We start from the raw sequence: 13,801 nt of genomic DNA, 5'->3' as shown, positions 1-13,801 counted from the left end.
CGATACTTTTTTTCAAGTACTCGCCAATACCGATTACCGATACTTTTTTTTTTAATGCCACATGACAGTGTTTTTTTTTTACAATGCTTTCTTTTTTTTGGGGGGGAGGGGTGGACGGTGTCTGTGTGTTTATTTTTTACAATAATTTTTTTTTATTATTTATTGCAATACTTTGTGTTTTTTTTTTTAATCAGTCTTGTTGGGGGGCTTTGGTGAGATATCAGGGGTCTTAACACCCCTGACATCTCCCCCTTGAGACAGAGACCAAGGATAGAGATTTCCTAGTCCCTTTCTCTGCAGCCTCAGCTGCACTGAAAATGAATGGAGAGAAGACAGCGGCTCCTCTCCATTCATAAACTAAGACATCGTAATCACAGGAGGTTACAATGTTTCAGTTATGTGAATGGACAGAGTCAGCTATCCATACAGAAAAGGAAAAGTAGAGGGACAGCAGCAGAATGGAGGGGGGACAGCAGCAGAACGGAGGGGGGACAGCAGCAAAACGGAGGGGGACAGAAGCAGAACAGAGGGGGACAGAAGCAGAATGGAGTGGGTAAGAAGCAGAACGGAGGGGGGCATGGAGGAGGAACGGAGAGGGACAAAAGCAGAACGGAGGGGGACACGGAGGAAGAACAGAGGGGGACAGAAACAGAACAGAGGGGGACAGCAGAACGGAGGGGGCGTGGAGAAAGAACAGAGGGGGACAGCAGAACGCATGGAGGAGGATGCGGGGACAGTCAGCGGTGATCGTGTGTGGGAGAGTTACAAGCACAGATCACCGCTGTATAGATTTCACTAAAGCAGCTGAAAGCCGCTGGGGGAGAAGCTTGTAACTCCCCCACGCACCGATCACTGCTGACTGTCCAGGTATCGGGGGAAGCATCGGTTGCATTTGCCCGAGTACAAATACTTGGGCAAATGCTCGATATCGGGACAAACCTACTTCTTTCCCATGTCCCTCTTTCTGCCCGACCGCCATTCCCAGCCATATGTTACTAACACAAATTAATATTCTATCTACTAACAGCCCCCTGTGTCCGCCCCCAGGGGGAACACCCTCCTTGGGTGTCTCAGAATTGCCGTTCTCTGCCCAGTAGGCAGTTATTGGTGAGTTTTGTTACATAATGTGTAAACACTCCAAGATTACCATGTATTATCATTTTACTTTATGAATGCTCTACTGTAAATTTGGATTATATGTCTTCTAGATGTTATGATTGGACGCCTCCTATCCTATCTTTGGGGGTTTTATCTATTGTTATTTTAAATGTTTGTTTACCTTGTAACAACTCCAAAATTGTTTCTATTGGAATTTGTATATTTTTGTAATAAACTGCATTGTTTTATCTGTCTTACTCTTTATCTGGGTACTGCAATAGTCCAATTCCCTTTGGTGAATTAGGGCATCCTTGGAGTAGCCCTTGGTTATTCTCCTCCTCCTCTCTTTGTGTATTATAAGGCGTTAAGATATGTTAAACAGCGATTTCGCTCTCTGCATTTGGTGGACAGTTGGAGGGTGCTGCATGAGCGGGACAGGGATTTCAGTTATTACTCCAAAATACACCATGCATATTCAAGGATCGATATGTTGTTGATCGATCAATATTATCTGAATTATGTAAATTCATCAACTATTGAGTCAATCACCATGTCAGACTATGCTCCAATAAGTTTAACGATATGTCCGGCATCGATTGGGAGCCTGGAAAGAACATGGCGATTGAATTAATCTATTTTGGATGATAAACAGAATGTGGAATCTTTGTCCCGCACACTAGCACTATACTTTGAGACCAATATATCAGAGGAGGTAAACAATAATCAGTGTAGCGCTGGACACAAAAGAAAAATTAATAGATGATGATGTGAAAAATAACTAAGAAAATATTATGCACAATCCCCAACGCTACCGGATAACCATTGAGTGAGATATCTTCAGCGAAGAGAAAATATAAAAAATAATTCCAAAACAAACAGTGTAGCATTAAACTAATGATGTAATACAAAAATATATGATATAAACACACGTGGATTACTCATCTAAGGCTTATGCCATCATAGAATAAATAGTGAAGATCATCTAAGTGGTATTCCTCATTAATGTGAGTCCATACCCAGAGTGGTATATACAAGAGAAAATATTATGTGAAAAAAATAAAAAAATATGAAAAAAAATAAAAAATTGTGAAATAAAAGTTCAAAATTGTCCCAAATGGCAAGATATTGATTCCAAAGAAATCCAGAATAAGCTTATTGCGTGGTTCAGGTTTGCTTGATCCACCTCTCGTGCAGCCCACCACCGGATGGTAAAATTAAAGGCTTACCGGAAAGCCTGCGACCGCCCTTACTCAGGGGGGTCAAAACAGGCTTAGTAGTGGAAAAAGGATGGAATCTCTGTAGTCCCTCTCTCTTCTCCAGATGAGTGGTCCACAGCAACGGGGACCCCAATATGGAAGAAGGCTCCCTGGGATACGTTCGATACGGGAAGCCTGCGACCGCCCTTACTCAGGGGGGTCAAAACAGGCTTAGTAGTGGAAAAAGGATGGAATCTCTGTAGTCCCTCTCTCTTCTCCAGATGAGTAGTCTGCAGCAACGGGGACCCCAATATGGAAGAAGGCTCCCTGGGATACGTTCGCTACTCCTTCCCAAAAGGGCCAGGTACCAATGAGCCACAGCTCCCAAGGGAAAAAAAGACAAAAGGAAATCCAATAGTGCAGATTGATAAAAGGGGGCTCAATTTATTAAACTAAAATACAATGGAAGCACTTACAGCAAAGTGACAATGAGAAGAGACTCTTAGCGGTTTAAAATCAGTTCGCGCATGCGCGATGCGTATCAGCGTTGTGACCCTACGGGAGCCTTCTTCCATATTGGGGTCCCCGTTGCTGCGGACTACTCATCTGGAGAAGAGAGAGGGACTACAGAGATTCGATTCTTTTTCCACTACTAAGCCTGTTTTGACCCCCCTGAGTAAGGGCGGTCACAGGCTTTCCGGTAAGCCTTTAATTTTACCATCCGGTGGTGGGCTGCACGAGAGGTGGATCAAGTAAACCTGAACCACGCAATAAGCTTATTCTGGATTTCTTTGGAATCAATATCTTGCCTTTTGGGACAATTTTGAACTTTTATTTCACAATTTTTTATTTTTTTTCATAATTTATTTTTTTCACATAATATTTTCTTTTGTATATACCACTCTGGGTATTGACTCATGAGGAATACCACTTAGATGATCTTCACTATTTATTCTATGATGGCATAAGCCTTAGATGAGTAATCCACGTGTGTTTATATCATATATTTTTGTATTGCATCATTAGTTTAATGCTACACTGTTTGTTTTGGATTTATTTATTATATTTTCTCTTCGCTGAAGATATCTCACTCAATGGTTATCCGGTAGCGTTGGGGATTGTGCATAATATTTTCTTAGTTATTTTTCACATCATCATCTATTAATTTTTCTTTCTGTCCAGCGCTACACTGATTATTGTTTACTTGGTCTTTGCCTTATATCGAGGTTTTAGTGTTTAGCAGCAGGACTTTTCAAAATTCTGTCATTTATGATATATTTATTTTATGTTTTCACTATTTATGCACGTAGCGCAGTTCTCTATTTATTTTTAATATCAGAGGAGGTGTCTGACCAAGTGGTATGGGAAGCCCACAAGGCGGTTATCAGAGGGGAGTTAATTTCAATGGGTTCGAGTATTAAAAAAGAGAGACAGAAGGAAATGGTCGTGCTCTTAGAGGAAATACAAAAATTTGAAAATAAACATAAGGCCCAATTAAAACCTGGGGACATGCAGAGACCGGAGAAACTGCGGGCAGGCTTAAAACAGCTTCTCAAACGAAAAGTTCAAAATAAACAGATACTTTGCCCACCGATTCTATGAACAGGGGAATAAGGGTGGGAGACTATTGGCTAGACAACTAAAGAAACAACAGGATTCACGCCATGTTCACACTATAAAGACAGGCGATAAGCAGATAGTGGACTCCCAAGCAATAGCAGCTGAGTTTCATCACTTTTATGCTTCTCTATATAACAGACTCAGTTCCTGTGGGGACGGAGGAGGGTGGACGTTTGGATAGAATTCGGGAATATCTTGAGGCTTCAGGGCTACAGGCCATTCCATCTGCGGCCTTGGAAGAAATGGAAAATGCAATCTCCATTGAAGAGTTGGGCGGAGCGATTGTGGCTTTGCCATTAGGTAAAAGCCCAGGACCTGATGGTTTTACAAATATGTCCTATAAAAAGTTTTCCTCAATCCTGTTGGTTCCTCTTTGCAGATACCTTAACTCTATTTTGGTCTCTAACCCATTTCCTTCAGAGGCACTGTTGGCTTATGTGATGGTTCTCCCGAAGGTAGGGAAAGACCCTCAGTGCTGTACCAGCTACAGACCCATCTCCCCCCTTAACTCTGACACTAAGCTCCTGGCTAAAATTCTGGCCCTAAGGTTACAAGAACATATAGTTAATTGATTCACCCAGATGACAGGGTTTATGAAGGGCCGAGAGGCTAGAGATAATACTATTCGGACCCTGTATGTATTGCATTGGATGCATAATGGACCGAACCAGACCCCGAGTGTAGTAATTTCAATGGATGCTGAAAAAGCATTCGATAGGGTGGGGTGGGAGTTTATGGTTGGAGTTTTGAGGGAGATCTGAGAGAGCGGATGATGGGATGAGTGACGGCACTGTATGCAGATCCTAGAGCAAGGGTTAAAGTTAATAGTAGACTATCAGATTATTTTGAGACATGGAATGGGACTAGGCAGAGATGGCTAGTCCCATATTTGCTATGGTGCTGGAACCCTTTCTGCGTACGCTTAGAGGAAATAGGAAGATCAAGGGGATTTGTATCGGATCAACGGAACATAAGATCTGAGCTTACGCAGATGATCTACTGTTGTACCTCTCCTCTCGAGTCTTTGATGGAACTGATGTTGGAAATAATAGGATTTTTATAACAGCTTACCTGTAAAAGCCTTTTCTTTTGAAGTACATCACAGGCCACAGAGACATAGTAATTACTATGTGGGTTATAGTCCATCTTCAGGTGCTGGACACTGGCACACCCTAAACAGGTAGTTGCCTCCCTATATAACCACTACTCGGGGTATCTCAGTTTTGTAGCAAAGCAATACATGTGTATATTAGAAAGAGGGGTGGGACCTCTATGTCCCGTGATGTCCTTGTAAAACAGCTTACCTGTAAAAGGATTTTACAGGTAAGCTGTTATAAAAATCCTATTTTCTTTAATTGTACATCACGGGACACAGAGCCATAGTAATTACTATGTGGGATGTCCCAGAGCAATGCCAACTGAGGGGAGGGAGACACAACCAAAGTAGGGCACCATGAAATCAGAGGATTTATACTGCTGCCTGCAGTACACTGCACCCAAAGGCGACATCCTCATGTCTTTTTACATCCACCAGATAGAATCTGGTAAATGTATGAATTGAAAACCAAGTTGCGGCCTTGCAGAATTGAGCCATGGAGGCTTGATGATGTACTGCTCACGAAGCACTAAGAGCCCTAGAGGAGTGCGCTTTGATTTGAGAGGGTAGAACTTCCACTTTAAACCATAAGCTTGAACGTTTACTTGTCGAATCCATTTAGAAATAGTAGATTTTGATGCTGCCTGTCCTCTTTTAGGACCTTCAGGCAACACGGACAAAACATCCGTCTTCCAAATCTGAGCAGTCGCCTTTAAGTAGACTTTGACTGCTCTTACCACATCAAGAGAATGTAGTGATTTTTCTTTCATAGAACAGAGTTCTGGAAAAATGAAGGTAGAACAATATCCTGGTTTAGATAAAAACCTGATATTACCTTCGGTAAAAGGTTAGGATGAGGACGCAATACTATCTCATCCTTGAATAATAAAAATATGGCTCTTTACAAGAAAGAGCAGCCAATTCTGATACCCTTCTTGCTGCAGATATGGTTACCAGAAAAAATAGCTTCCTTGTCAAAAAAGGACCGGGGGAATATGTCGTATCGGCCTAAAAAAACGCTGTTTTGTAATGCTGACAAAACTAAATTTAAGTCCCAAGGGTTCAGGGGTTACCTAACCGGAGATTAAGCTGTGTTACCCTCTGAATAAAGTTATGAACCAAAGAATGCAAAGCAAGTGGTCGTTGAAATAATACCAATAAGGCAGAGACCTGTCCTTAGAAAGCACCCAAGGCCAGCCTCATTTCTCACCCCATGTGCAGAAAGTCAAAGATTCTACCTTTGACCTATTTCCTGGGGTGCAACACCTGGTTTCACACCAGGAGCCATATGTTTCCCAGACTCCATAATATATAATTATGGAGGCCGGCTCCCTTGCATTAACCAAGGTAGAAACTACTGAACCTGACAGCCCATGCTTCTTCAGAGTGTGGGTCTCAATAGCCAGACCGTTAAATTTTGCGTTTGTAAAGTAGGATGGAACACCGGACCTTGCAAGAGAAGGTCTGGCCGTGATGGTAGGGTCCATGGGTCCCCTACTGCCATCTTTATGATCTCTGCATACCAAGATTTCCTGGGCCCTGCTGGGGGCCACAAGAATCAACAACTTCCCTTCCTGCTTGATCCTGCGAAGAAGTTGTGGATGCAGGCAGAATAGGAGGGAATGCATAAATCAGTGAGAACCGATTCGACAGGAATAGCAAGGCATCTGTTCCGCATGCTAGCGGATCCTTTGTACTTGACGCAAGGTTGTTGAATTCTTTGTTGAACCTGGACGCAAACAGATCTATGTCTGAGATCCCCCATTTTTGACATATTGACAGGAAGATATCGGGGTGAAGAAACCATTCTCCCGGGAACAACTGCTGGCGACTCAAGTAGTCCGCCTGCCAATTTTCTATTCCTAGAATGAAGACTGCCGATAGACAAAGTACATTGTTTTCTGCCCAAGATAGGATATTATTCACCTTTCTCTGGGCCGCACAACTTCTTGTGCCCCCCTTGGTGATTCATTTAGGCCATTGCTGTGGCATTGTCGGATTGAATCCTGGCAAGACAATACTGTAAACTGAACGTTCAGGCCCTCAGGACCAAGAGCTCTGCCTGAATTTCTAAAATGTTAATGGGCAAGGCCATTTCTGATCTGGGCCACTTCTCTTGGACAGTTCCTCATCCAGGACTGTTCCCCAACCTAAACAAAAAAGGTTGGCATATGTTGTTACCACTTCTCAGGTAACTAAAGGAAGGACTTTCCCCTTAGTAGATTTTTGGATATTAACCATAAACTGAGGCTCCGGTGCACCCAGCCTACAGCACCTGGTATTTCCAGGTGGTCTCTCATCCGGGTACTAACCAGGCCCGACCTTGCTTAGCCTCCAAGATCAGACAAGATCGGCGCTATCAGGGTGATGTGGCTGTAGGCTTTGGAGTCAGACACATTGGGAATGTAGAGCTTGAACCCTTTGTTCCAAGCTGATAGGATACTATTTTGCAGCAGTCTCAAATGAAACTGAGCATAAGGAACGGCCTTGAATGAAGCCACCATCTTTCCCAACAACCTCATGCAAAGTTGAATAGAAGAAATTCATCTTGCTTCGACCACCTAAATCAGTTCCTTTATGGTGCTGATCTTTGCCTGGGGAAAGAATACCCTTTTCTGGGTGTACCTATGATCGGACCCAAGTATTTTAGCCTTCTTCATGGTTTTAAAGAAGTTTCTCCTAGGTTGAGAATCCGACCTCGATATTCCAGGTAGTTGAATGTGGTGACCATACTTTGGTTTAAGACGGCTACCGCCTGGTCTATCAAGAACAGATCGACTAGGTAAACCATAATCGTTATGCCTTAGGCCCTTAATCTGGCTAGAAGAGGGGCCAGAACCTTTGTAAACACTCAAGGTGCAGTAGCTGGACCGGAAAGCAGAGCTACAAACTGAAAATTAAGATTTTCCACCTTGAAAAGTAGATATTATTAGTGAGCGAGGAAATAGACATATGGAGGTATGCATCTTTGATGTCGATTGACGCCAGAAGTTCTCCTCCTTGTAGGATGGAGATAACTGATTTGGATTGACTCCATACGAAAAAAAGAGTGGTTATATTCAGGAATTGAATTTAGATTTTTGAGATCCAGAATGTCCATTCAGATTTGGCACCGTGAAAAAAAAGAGATTTGAATCAAACCCCAACCTCTGTTCTTACATGGGGACCTGCATGATCACCTTTTTCTTTTTCTCTGGATCCTTAGAAACGTTTGATCTGAGAAAACGAGGAGACGGGAACTCTTGGAACTCCAGTTTGTACCCTGGAGCTATTGAAGAAGTCCCCCATTCGTCTCGACACTCTTCCTGCCAGATCCTTGAGAACTGCAGAATTCCCCCTATTCGATTGAACCTGGCGATGGAAGCCGACGTGACCGCCTGGAGGCTGATGCCTCTGGCACAGAAGAAGGAGCTTTAAAACGAAAATACATTTACTCCTTTTCTTAAATGGCAAAAGGGGTGCTTTCCACTAGAATTTCTTTGGATATATTATCCAAAACATCCCCAAATAGCTGTTTCACCGCAAAAAGGAAGACTAGCCAGGAGCTTCTTACAAGGCGCTTAGGATAGAATCTCTTATAGCAACTATTGCAAACATAAAGCTGCCTCCTGGGCCTGAACACCTGTTTAAACTGGTCTCTCAATGATTAAGCAATTACTGACAGCGCAGGCTGAGACACTCAATCTGCCAGAGAAAAAAAGTGTTTTTGTTTTTTTTTTCAATAAGAATTCCACCTTTTTATCCGTTGGATCCCTAAGCATTTGAGCATTGTCTGCCGGACAAGTCAAACTTACCCACAGAGGATATAGCAGCGTTAATTGCTGGAATACCATACTTAATGAATTTCCTTCACCATAGGATAAAGTGTGAAAACTTTTTAGGAGGGAAAATAATGCTTATCTGGGTGATCCTCTCATATACAAAAAAGCTTTTCCAGCAATGAATGAACAGGAAAAGGCCTGCACAGCTTGAGGAGGCTTTAGTGAACCCAAACACTAAGTTAAGGGTACATAAATGTGGAGCGATCATTCAGCAAGAAACTGCACCATCAATCTTAAGATTGGAACAGCTAATACTCCCGCATTTGACACCTCAGAAGAGGAGTCATCTGCCTCACCGCGGTCCCCTGAGGGAATTCGTCTTCTCCTGCCCCTAGTTCCTCAGTTTGAGGGTCCTGGGTAATGTAAGAGAATCTGTTGCATTTTTACCCACAATGGGAACTAATTTTTTTTTTTTTAAATATCATAAGATAAACAGGGGCTGCAGTGTTAAAAACAGTTGCAGACATTTTATGGCCCTGATGTTCACTCTGACCAGCCACCCTCTCTCAGGGGAGGATGCCATTTGTAGAGATGAGTAGGCTTTCCAGAGCTTGAGGGAGACCCTTTTAGCTCTTTTTTGGGGGTGTTTCAACCCCCCCTTCTGACCATAGCTCGATGTACAAAGCAGAGGTACTACCAGAAGAAATCGCGTCCACTGCTTGAGCAATTAGTTCAGCCACAGCCGCTGTTATTAATGATCAGCCTGATGCAAATAGTAAATGTGTCAACAAGGAAATGCCTGTATCACCAAAATCTCTTTCATGCTCTTCTTTGCTCTTATGTCTTTCCGACAATTTTGCAGCCAGCATAAATGGAGTTTTTTTTTTTTAAACACACTCCCGTGTTGGACGCAAACACTGCGCTAAGCCCCGCCCCCACCGTCGCATCGCGCCCCCCTCCTTTCTTTTTAAAAAAAAAAAGTTTTCCCACACAAGCACAGGCCTCCGATCCGACGGGATCGGCTGAGTGAGGGAGGGATGGCGTGGAGGAGACCTGGAAGCCACCACCATGTAGGGGCGGTGAAAGAAAACCGCATTGCCGATCGTTTTTAGTTCTCCCTTGTACTCAGCCTCTTGAAGAGGGGAAGAGTTCAGCTCAGGTGGGGGTGTCTGGAAGAAGCAAAACCCCCCAAACTTACCGGAGGTCTGCCTGCTAGCCGGAGGAAAAAAGTCTGCTGCTTCTGTGACACAGTGTGACTCTGAGCAAAGCATGAGAAGGTATGTGCTCCATACAGCCCCCAGTGGTGACACTTAGGCATGACAACATTTACTTTAAAGGAGACATTTCATAAGAAAATGTAAAAAATCCTTAGAAAAACTCCACTTACCTTTCCCACCGCAGGGTTTTCTGCTGTAAAACCAACAGATCCAATCTTCACCCTTCACGGTGTGTTCCTTCAGGAACCGGGGACCCTCGGGGAACCCACAATCCTGGACCTGTAAAAAGCACCGCACCAGTAAAAAACTTTATGGCCTTAATACCAAAAGTACTGGATCCCAGGGTCTAGCTCTCTAAAAGAGAAGCGTTACAGGCCAAACCCTGTTTCTTCGGATACGAGGCCCGGGTACCATTTAATTCGGCCTAAAAGACACTTTGAATGGATCCGGCTGCATAGCTAGCCCCAGCAAGGATTGCTCCAGAGGAGCTCAGCACAGCACATCTTCACTCGTGACCAACACCTTAGACACTGGCAAAATAACTGAGACACTCCCAGTAGTGGGAGGGGTTATATAGGGAGGCAACTTCCTGTTAAGGGTGTGCCAGTGTCCAGCACCTGAAGGTGGACTATAACCCACATAGTAATTACTATGTCTCTGTGTCCCATGATGTACGATTAAAGAAAGACAGGTTTGGCCTTATATCTATTTTTTAAATAAATATTGAGAAAACCGTGTTGATGCCGAGCCATGTGCCTTTGAGGATGAGGACCACCTTGCAACTATCTTTTCCTTGTGTTTGGCGCCTTGATTCTATTTAGGGATCTATATCTATATATATATATCTATATATTGGATATAAAGCGCCTATATGATCTAAACTATGGACCCTTGATGGTATCCATAATAAAAGTCTTGTAAAAGTGGAGAAGTCATACTCTGACATGGTTTGGCAGGGTAAACGCACTTAAAATGAGTATAATTCTCAGGCTTATTTACGTTTTTGGGTTTTTTTTTGTTTCATACATTTTTATTGAGTGAACATACGAAAATCGTACATTTCAATGTAACATTTGAAAGCATTAAGGTAGAATGAGAAAGAAAAACATTCTGTTTTTGCAAAATAGGATAGTAATAGTTAAGAGTCAATTAATACTTTACAGAGATATGCATACTGTATTAGTCATTTATATATTGATTTTGTATTCTAGTTTGTAGATGTGAAATTCAAGTTTTTCTTACATTAGTAAAGTGAACTTATAAAATGGCAGTTTGTGCCTAGTTTGGAATAATAATAATAATTAAAAAAAAAGGGGGGGGGTAGGGTAAGGGGTTCATTTTGTATCAGAGTTTTTCCTTTTCTTTATTCCTGGCTCTCTTCCTCATGTCTAATGTATTCTATTGCTGGGTATTGTTTTCTGTGATTATACAATAGTTGCTTCGTAGGCTGAAGAGGATTTGAATTGTATCCAGTTATACCGTGTGGAGGTGAATTTAGATATTTTTTCCTGTGATATACTAATAAGCTCTTCTATTTTCTCTATGTTATTGATTCTGCGGAACCATTCCTTTTTGGAAGGAATGATATTTGAGCGCCAGTGGCAAGGTATACAATGTCTCACTGCATTGATCATGAACATGGGTAATGATTTGAGGTATTGTTTCTTGGGAATAGTGGTATGATGTATGAGGTATTGCGCTGCATTAAAGTTCAGATTTTCAGATTTGATTGAAGTGATGTTGTCGTGAACCATCCTCCAGCATTCCTAGATCATGGGGCACGACCACCATATGTGTATCATCGATCCCTCTTTTTCACACCTCCAGCATCTATTTGATGTCTGGGATGAGAATTTGTTTAGCAAAACGGGTGTTCTGTACCATCTTGTGAGAATTTTGTACCCACATTCTTGAGTAGCCACGTTTAACTAATCTTTATGTTATTTACGTTTTACATACCGTACCCATAACACTCCCACAGATATTCTTCAAACAAATATGAAGGGCTTTTATGACCTTTGTGTGGGGAGATAAACATCCTAGGTTGTCACACGAGATTTTGAGGAGACAAAAATGCGAGGGTGGGGTGGGACTCCCGGGTATAGCGTTTTATTACCGAGCCATGGCCCTGGTTCGTATAATGAACTGGTGCCATGACTTTGCTAGTAAAATTTGGGTGAAAACATTAGCAGGTAGGAACTTGGCCAGAGCCCCCTGGATTCCAGTTTCTTATAGGGGGTTGTCGGAATATGCATCACCATTGACAAAGACAACACTATCCATTTGGGATAGAATGAACAGTACAGGAAAGTTTTCCCTCCCAATATCCCCTATAACACCATTGGAAGGATTTCTCTGGTTTTCCCCGGGGGAAGAAAAAGGGAGTTTAGATCGCTGGGGAATGGACGGGAAGGGTAATTGCCCTGGGGTGGCCCCACAGGGTAAATTGCTTCCATTGGTGGATTTGGTTCGAATACTGGAGAAAGTACCAATGGCTGTATGTAAATACCATCAACTGACAGACTTGTTCAATAAGTGGAAGCACCAGATTAGGCCAGCGAACCCACTTACTACTTTTGAGGAATGGTGTGTTAACTTATCAGAGCCGGATCATATGTTGTCTCGAATGTATAGGCTGGTTCTGAGCGCCCAAAATATGACAACTCCCTATTTCATTCGCGAATGGGAAAAAGAACTGGGCTATAATTTTACATCAGAGCAAATTAAAGGCTGACGGGAGTGACAAAAAAAAGGTTGAAGGGAGTGACACACCATACTTCAATAAGTTCCCATACACAGGAGATGGCTTATAAGTTCCTGACAAGATGGTATCTTACACCGGCTTGAGTGCCTCAGATATATCCATTGGCGGATGGTAACTGCGGGAGGGGATGTAACCAAAGGGGTTCGTTTCTGCATTTATGGTGGCACTGCCCATAGATTAATGTTATCTTGGAGGAGATAGCCCCTTGGATTAAGAAAATGACACTTAGACCTAAAGAATTCTCTCCAGTACATTTTCTTTTTCATGGGATGCCATCATCTGCTAGGTTTTAAAAGAGAAGCATTACTCCCCATTTGCTAAATGCAACCAAAATATTGATACCTAAATTTTGGAAACAGTCTGGATGTCCCACTATAATGGATTGGAAAAGGGAGGTAGAAAAAATAATGGAAGCAGAGAGATGGATACATATGGCTAAAGACCAACAGAATACATTTAAAGATACATGGGCAGGGTGGCTATATTACTACTCAGAAATAGGGGTGGATTAAACCCTTTTGGGGGTAATGCTGTGTTATGGATCGAATAGTCTGTGAGATTCATCTGGTGGGGGAAATTGAGAGGAGGTGGGGTTTTTTTTTTTGCATTTCTTTTTTCCCCCTCTGGAAGATGATTGATGTCATTAAAGGAAGAGGATAGGTTATAATAGTAAATGAGGCACGGGATGGGCAACATGTAATGGAATCACACAAAGAAGGGTAGATTAAAATGAAAGGTGGAGAGGTAAAAAAATGAAAATAGTAGAGTTTTTCTTTTTTTTCCCTCTTTCTTTCTCTCTTTTAAAGGAGGACATGATCAAGGACCCGGTGTGTTTTCTCAGGGTAGGGGGTAGTGTGGTGTATGTTAATGAAAAGATTCATATAGATATATTGTGTAATGTGTAGTTCTATGTTGTATGTTTCTTAATAAAGAAAAAGTGATAAAAAAAAAAGAATAGTGAACTACTTATTCCGCACTCTAATTTGGGGGAAAAAAAAAAAAAAAAAAATCGCTCTTCTCGAGTAAAACTTGAACACCTGCAACCCCTA

The 13,801-nt window shown here is 42.3% G+C and overlaps 1 pseudogene; it reads right to left on the bottom strand.

Moving 5' to 3' along the window:
* Window positions 1–7,273: 7,273 nt before the first annotated feature.
* LOC141124894 (5S ribosomal RNA) lies at window positions 7,274–7,391 on the bottom strand (annotated as a pseudogene).
* Window positions 7,392–13,801: the final 6,410 nt, after the last annotated feature.

The sequence above is a fragment of the Aquarana catesbeiana genome, linkage group LG01 (assembly GCF_042186555.1).
Source record: "Aquarana catesbeiana isolate 2022-GZ linkage group LG01, ASM4218655v1, whole genome shotgun sequence".
Lineage (NCBI taxonomy): Eukaryota > Metazoa > Chordata > Amphibia > Anura > Ranidae > Aquarana > Aquarana catesbeiana.
Note: the sequence above shows the minus strand (reverse complement) of the source record. Positions and strands in the feature narration are given on the sequence as shown.